Raw genomic sequence first — 8,540 nt, forward strand, 5'->3', positions numbered from 1 at the left:
CAAGCTGAGGGAAACTGCACATGACACGTAAGTTTTAAAAGTTTAACTTATCACTCATTACCAGTTTTGATCTTCACAACAACCTTGCGAGATAGATGGGTAAATATTCTTCCATTGCATTGCATTCCATTCATTTATTCATCTATTCATTCACTTAACTTTTTTTTTTTTTTTTAAAGAATCTACTCTATTTGGTACTGCTCTTGGATTAGAGCTAAAATAAAAAGACTGATGAAATGTTGTCCTTACTTTCCAGAGACTACCTGTCTAGGAGAGGCACAGAATTAGGCAGATACTACATAGAGTAAATGCAATGACAGAGATAAGCAAAGGAGAGTATATCCAATGAGGTGAGATAAGAGGGTATATACAAGGGCTGGATGCTCCAAGGAGGTGATGCCTGAGGTGAAGTATGAAGAGAAGTAAGAGTCTGCCAGGAAAACAAAAAACCCTGACATATTTTGCCCTTATTTTGTAATTTCATAAAACCCTTAGAGGTTCTTATTCATATCACTGCTTCTCTTCAGATGTTTCAATCCAGGTTTAATGTAGTTATGGGAACTAGGCAACATCACTTAGCAAATAATTGGCAGAAATGGGACAAAGCAAACTCATTCTGTCTGATTCACATTTAGTGCTCTTTTCATGAAGCAATGTTATTTCCTTAGAAGGAGTTAATTCCATTTTGAAGACAATATTGATAGTGGAGAAGAAGTGAATTATAAGATGAGATCACTTTAATTATAAGCCAGAGAGCCAAAATAAGTTTAAGAATTTAGTCTGAAATACTCCAATTTTCCAACTCCTCTGTACAAAATAAGTGGACAAAAATTTCCATTTATATTTTAAATTAGATTTATGTGGTAAATATTTTGTAATTTTTGTGAAGCACAGACTACCATTTGAACTTTGCTAAATAAGAACAGAGTTCAATTTACAGTTAATTCCGTATTGAAGAAGTTGGTGGTTTTTTTTTTTTTCCCAAGAATCATCAGAGAACTTAAAAGCATACTCTTACCCAGCCAAAGAGAATGCTTAAAATCATTTTCCTGAATAATTAGAGAAAGTGAAATCAGGTAAAAGAATATAAATGCATTCCTCTTGTAGACTTTTCTGGAAAAACAGCAGGAGGAACATTACAAAAGATCACTAAGAAAAATTACACAATGGAAAACCACTAGATAAGAAATGCCAGCTCTGCCAAGATTTGCTGTGTGGTTCTGAGTACATCACTTTACCAACGTGAGCCCTTCTGCTTTCTTTGGTGTAATGAAGAAAATGGTCCTATTTTGTTTCAATTTACAAGGTTCCAGTGCATAAATTAAATGATATATGGGGAATAATTTGAAACATAAAACACTATGCATAAAGTACTGAAAAGAAGAATGTATTTATTATTACAAATTAAATATTTTGTGCATATTAATAAAGAAGAAGGTTTGTATTAGCAGATCTTCAAGGGAAAGAGCTGATACAGACATCTTAGGAAAACCACGAGTCCTCTCCTGAGTAGATTGTAACGACTCTTGTTATGTTGCCTACAATTCATTTTAAATATCTAGGCATAGATAGTGTAATAAAGTGGGTATAATTTAACTATAATCTACATGCTAGAATGGATTATTAACGTTGAAAGTATTCTAGTTAGGATAATTAGATAGCATTTGAAAGACTCTAATCAGTGTTGTGTATCTTCCAATAACAATGACTTCTAATTATGACATCCCCAACTGCAATAGAACAGAAGAGATACTTGAGATACTTTTCCCCCATTGTAAAGGTGATTTGAGAACTTGGTGAGCCAGCGCGCACTATCCTTCAAAGCATGCCCTAGTCCTAGGACTCCTGTTCTTTCCCAGGGCCCCAAAGCAAAATAAAGGACTCACCTAATTTTAACCAGATGACTAGCTGATCCTCAAGACTACTGTCACATGGGCCTCCAAAGAACCTTTCATGAAAGGTCAATGACTGAAGGACAGAGAGCTAAAATTTCACCTAGTTTAAAGAACACGTTGTTTGAATGTTTTTGTACCTTCTTGGTAATAAATTTGTTTATGCCACCTGTGTCTGTGACTTGATTTTGTTGTAATGTACCACTTGGCATGTTGCAAACTTGTTAAGGAGATTATTACTTGGAGAGCCACAACGTGAGTTCCTATTTTAAAGACTTCAAAGAATTTTTGAGGAATTAATGTGATTCCATCTTTTTTAATAAGAGACTCATGGAGCCTACTTTATCTCCCTTTTTACTTTGGTTTGCAGAAGACTCTAAGTTTGGTTTGATATTTGATTGGAAGTCCTCTGGGATGATCCAAACAGCCTACATTTTTGTTTTCTTCCTTTACGTGGTTTTGATTTTTTAAATTTTAGGCAAATTGCTCTACATTTTATTAGTCTAATGGCTATTTATTTCATTTTTTATCTTAAGTCCTATATGTAAAAAGGATTAGAATTAAGAACATACTTACAAATAAATTTATCATATAATATGAATTTACAATATTATAAATCCATAATTTATAATTATGGACTGCTGCAAGAAAATCCTGCAATAGTAAAAAAGATTACCTTTTCTCTACAAGCTTATTTTCACACTAAAAACTTAGAGAAATGACTGAACATTAGAAGCATCAGTATAAAAGTAAAATTTTTAATGAGTTGCAAATTATGGAAAAATAGAATGCTGTGCATATTTTTAATAAGGAATTTTATTAATGCACATCTATAATAAATGGCTTTCTCAAACAGAATTAGAATAAAAGTTCCCATTATACATCTTTTAAAATGTCTTTAATACTATGTTGTAATACTTAGTCTTTATAAATTTTCTAAACTTTGAAAAAACTTGCTAAGCAAGTTTTTAAATCAATAAATTATTTTTTAATTGATAAAATATTTTCCTATCCCAACCACTTCCACCCTTCTCAGCCCCAAGCTAATGATAAATGCAGAATCAAGTGCAAGAAGTGCAAGAAAAGACTTAATATCACTTTGAAACTTAGGCTATTGTCCTTTAGGTGCTGAAATTCTTTTTTTGTAGAAATTCAGGAGATTGCATCCAAATGGGTTAAAGCCACTAACTGGTTAGCACTAACTTCCAATACCTGTGAAGCAGTTAGTGCCCAATTTGTTCCTTTAACATTTATTTCCTTTGTACCCAAAATCTTTGAGGTTGGAAATTAGGATTAATTTCTTAATCTTCATGTTGTAGTACTTATCATCTCTCTCATTAGTCTAATTTGAGTTAATTAGAATCTGTATTACTTCTCAATCTGTGTTATAGTAGAACAATTGAAAAGAGAGGCACAGACACAATTATGTTTTTTTTATTGTCTGGAGGAGACAGAAAGCCAGTGGGGCTTCCCTTATTAGGTTAATATCTACCTGACTTCAAAATGTTCCAATGGTACAAATAGCAATGGGAGCCATTGCACTTTCCAAATTCCATCCCTCTTTCCCTTGCCCTACCCCTTACAATCCAATTAATTCAAAGGTGATGGAAGAAGAGAAATGTTCTACATGTCAAAATGACAATGTCCATTACATGATTTACAGAATGAGTAGTATGTGTGATAGTCTGGGGTGAATTCATGTTTTTACTTTTAAAATAAATTCCCTTTTTGTCATGTTTCATTAAATCCCCCTTCAAATCAGTATGGATGAAGCATGTGCCTAAATAATCTCTTTTGATGACAATAGCGGTTTGATAAAAATGAGATTGAAACAAATATAAAACGTTGTGAATCTATTACCTCCAATTCCTTGATAATCTGGCAGTTGTGGTGTGGTTTGATACCCCAAGATGAAACTTTGCTTTTGAGTATAGGTTATGAAGCCAACTTTTATTGTAAAGGTAAGACACTCCATTCTTCAAAACCTATGTGGTTTAGGCCTGGTCTGAATTTCAATGAACAAATGTGCTATTTATAAAAACATCAAAAGAAAGGCATACTATTTGATATAATTAAATATACATGCCAATTTCATGTGCTATTCAATGAACATGAATAATTTCAATGAACAAATGTGCTATTTATAAAAACATCAAAAGAAAGGCATACTATTTGATATAATTAAATATACATGCCAATTACTATAATCAAGTGAACTCTAAGGCTCCAATCCAATGACTGGAAATTAGTAACTGTTAAGAATATAATCAATATGAATGAGTTATTAATGTTTAACAAATAGAGGGTTTTTCTTAAAAAACACATAGGGACAAACAATATTCATTGTAAATGTAGAAAGATCTTAAATTTCACTCCTTAAGAAAATTCTAGTTGAAAATCACCAAGAGCCATTAGAACATGAATAAATGTAAAACAAATGAAAAACAGATTTTAAGGTACCAAGATCAGGTGGTAGGAAACAAAATAAATGTCAGCTACTTAAGAAATCTACATTGAATAAGAAACTACTAATACTCTTCCAAAAGGGATATTAAGGAATTATCTTAAAGATATTCTCCTCAGAGCCCTCTAGATTCATAAAAGCACTAGCTAAGTTGTTTTTTCCTTAGTTTAAGTAAAGTATATAGAGTGAAAACAGTGTTTATTATTAACTAAAAATAGATTTTAATTGACTCTAATGCAAAGTTGTTTCTCAAAGTAGCTGTTATTTTCAGGAATATTTTCAAGGGAGAACTTTTTTTCTGTAGGCTCACTTAGATAAGTTGTGAGAACAAAAATTCTAATAAATAAATTAGATTTGGGGAACACTACCTAGCCACTACTTTTTTCACTCTTTTAAAACATATAAATTAAATAACAAAACATGATTAAATATTTTTATTAGAAAACAAAATTTTGATTGAATTTTAGAAGCCCAAAATATGGTTGAATTATTTCCTTTTATTATAATCTGTTTTTAGCCTATAAATGTTACATTAACTTTTAGTTGCAATGTATATGCCTATAGGGCTGCCTCACAAGTTATGAGTTGTAATTTTATTTGCAAAGGGAAAATGTGGTAATTCTGTGTTCTATTCCGATCCAAGGAGGAAATTCAATTCCATTTTCTCAGTTGTAAAATGAGGACAATACCTGCTTTACTTATCTCCTAGTATTACTATGAGAATAGTGATAAAACATGTGTGAAAGCTGGGAGAATAATAAAACCTTTGGCAAATGAAAGGTGATATCAGAAGTTTTACTGCATATCATGTAGAAATATCAATGCACTCTATCTGGATGATTGGAGCAGAAAATAATGTTCTGAGAGTGCTTTTTATAATATTGCAATATTACATCTTGATGCAAACATGCAGAGTTGGCTAGCCCACGTGCTGCTTTTGTGCTAACTAGGGAAAAAGAACCTCCTCCTCCAGACAAATGAATGCCCTTGCCAGGACGATGACTTGGTGAGTGGGGTACAGGTTGGGTTTACTTAGGAACCCTTGTGTTGTAAACAACGTTTATAACTGTACACTGTGACTCAGCAAACATGCTTTAATTTAAAAACTCAGATTTTCACTAAAATATCAATCTAATATGGGCTGTGAACATTTACTAACAACTGAAATGGTCTCACAACCAAGGGGAAAGTTATGTCATATGTGGTTAGATTAGCTGTGGCTATACAGAATGAATACTCTCTAAAATACATGTGGTAACAATGGCCACAAATTTCCTAAAGTGCAAAATTTAAGTTTTAACTTCTATTTACAGTGTAGATCAGGGCTGTTCCACTGAAAATATATGCAAGCTATATTTGTCATTTAAAATTGTCTAGTAGCCACATTAAAAAATATTAAAACAAGTATATTTAAAAATTTTCAGTATTATATTTTGTATAACCCAATATATCCAAAATATTGATCCAACATGTAAAAAATAGAGAATTCATTACTTTAGTTTTGTTTTTCTCCTTTATTTTTCATACTAAGTCTTTACTAATCATCAGATGTGCTTTGGAATTTTTTAAGGGATGGCACCAGAAAATTTAACAATTTTTTTACAATGATGTTCAAATATAGAAGTAAATTACTAATCAAATTCCAAAAAGTAATATTTTAACAAAATACATAGGTTTATATGAAAGATTTTGCAGAGTAATAAATGTCTACTTGGTTGAATATTAATTTCCTATACTTGCTTATTAACTTACTCTGTGGATTGTCATCTTTTTTCATAAAATGACTTTTATATCGGTAATAGTCACATTCATAATTTTCTGTCTAAAAGTTAACTCAAATGTTGCCTCAATTAAAACAAAGCATCTCCTCCTATGCATCTTCTAACTTAATTGAACTTTGTACTGTTTACTTTCGAGGAAGGAAGGGGAAAACTCAATTTATTTCTTACCCTTTCAGCATAGAAGAAGAAATTTGGAGAATATGTTTGATGCTTTATATTACTATTTTTTTTTAAGTTGCAACTTGGAAAATGAAATTATGAACAAAATTCTCAATATTCACACTCAACTACTCACATTCCTAGTCCCTGGGACAATGCAAGAATTGCAAAGAGCTACCAAGCATTTAAAAAATTAATGTTTATTACAAAGTTTTATTGCACGATTTTTTTCTACTTTTACATCCTTCTTATATGTTCTGGAGAACGTCCACTTTTTAGAGATATGTTTTATTATTCTGGTGGGGAAAAGATCCTTGAGGATGTGTTCTATTCTAATTATTTTGTACCACCTTAGTCACCTTCAACTAATGATATGAAACTCTTGAATATATGTTCTCTATAGGAAAGCAAATTTGAATGTAATAATCTTCCCCTCTCCAAGTAAATGGATAAATATCATTCAGATTTTTTATGTGGTTTTGCTTAACTGAGCTTGGAAGTTTTCATTAATTCCATTGTAAAAATATATGTTAAATCTGCACACCTAATAAACGTTTTAGAAATTAAATATTTTCAATTTTTATAATTCTATTTATTGAAAATATCTATATTTCAGTTTTCTAAAAGTATCCGGAAGTAACATCCTTGTGTTTGACACTTTGATAAGATGAAAAAGACCGAAATTTTATAATAGATGATTGCATAAAATCATTTTCCTCAAAAGTGGTTATGGTGTTTTAAAATTACATACTGAAAAAAAAATCACACAGCAAGACTTCATTGTTCTATATGAATTTACTACCCAAAACCAGTCAGTGAAAAAGTGTCCAAAATATTGGGAGCAATTAACCATTAAAATTTTAAGTCTTCCTTTACTGAATCTTTTCATTTTGCAAAATCTATTCAGTTGTATAAACAACTTTGTATCTGGACTTGACTTGTGATGAACTTGAATGACTTTTATGGGTACAAGACACAAACTGGTTCTACGTTCACAAATTGTTCTCCCTTCCGTTGAAAATTACACAGAGGGCTCATGTAATTTCCCTGAGAGAAAGCAAATGTCGTGTTATGTTCCTGTTCATGATGTCCTCTGAATAGAGAAGCATTGTAATATTTATTTCAGCAATGTAATTCATGTCACTATAAATATGCTGCACTGTCTAGTAACTCCATGGAGAGGCAATGAATTGCAGTGATAAAGCAGTGTTCTATGCAGAGAATAATGTGCAAATAAGAAAAGCATGCAGCCTTATTTCTAAAGGAAAACAGCTTTTACAAGACAAATCCCATTGCAGATAGTTTGTTAATACACCTGACAATTTTTATACTAACATTTTATTGTCTGTAATGCTGCTTATAATAAGTAATACAGCAGTTAGGGTATAGAAAAACACACTGTTTCACATATTTTATTTTAACATCAGTAGTTAAATGGACTTTTTGAGTTCCAGCATATAAAAGGAAATTCCATCTTGATATTCTTTGCAAATCTGAGTTAACTAAATCTTTTTCATATTTTGGTGTGCCTACTGGAAAATGTTTTTCATCAATGCATAATGCCATATTTAGCCATATAAATGTGAACATTTATTCATATGCATCACAAAGAACATGTCTACTTCTGTTTAGGTGTAAAAAATATTCTAGTTAAAGCATAATAATTCTTCATGATCTTTACTTAAAAAATACACCCAACCGTGTTCTTTTCTGAACATAAATCTGTTATGAGTTGTCACTTTGTATGTAAGGAAAGATCTACATATTTCTACCAGCAGGATGACTGCTGGTCAGCTTTACCCCTTTACATTTATGTATCATTTGGGATTTTTGAGCCCCAGGATATAGTATGAGCAAGGGCAAAGATGGAGAGCTGGAGAATGTACTTGGAATTTTTGGGAACATTGTTTATTTTTCCCCTAAACTACTCTGGGTTCTTTGCTTGCAAATGCTAGGCTTGTCTCCTTGTTGATGAAATCGAGAGACTGAAAATATTGGGAACTGGGTACAAATGTGTGCTTCTTCCTCCCTCCTTTCCTGCCTCGATGCCCAGTAAAGTACACCACTCCTGCAGTGTCATGTAAAGACCATAACATGTTCTGCCATCCCGCATTTCATGGTTAACACGTGCTTCCCTCCTAAGTAAAGAGAAACAGATTAGATTGGGAGATATGTGTATTGATTGCAGTGGTCCTCAAAGCCTGTCCCATGCCAGAAGCATAAGAAATACCTGGGGACTTGGTA

The sequence above is a fragment of the Aethalodelphis obliquidens genome, unplaced genomic scaffold (genome assembly GCF_003676395.1).
Source record: "Aethalodelphis obliquidens isolate GAN/ISIS:26980383/991018 unplaced genomic scaffold, ASM367639v1 scaffold7, whole genome shotgun sequence".
Lineage (NCBI taxonomy): Eukaryota > Metazoa > Chordata > Mammalia > Artiodactyla > Delphinidae > Aethalodelphis > Aethalodelphis obliquidens.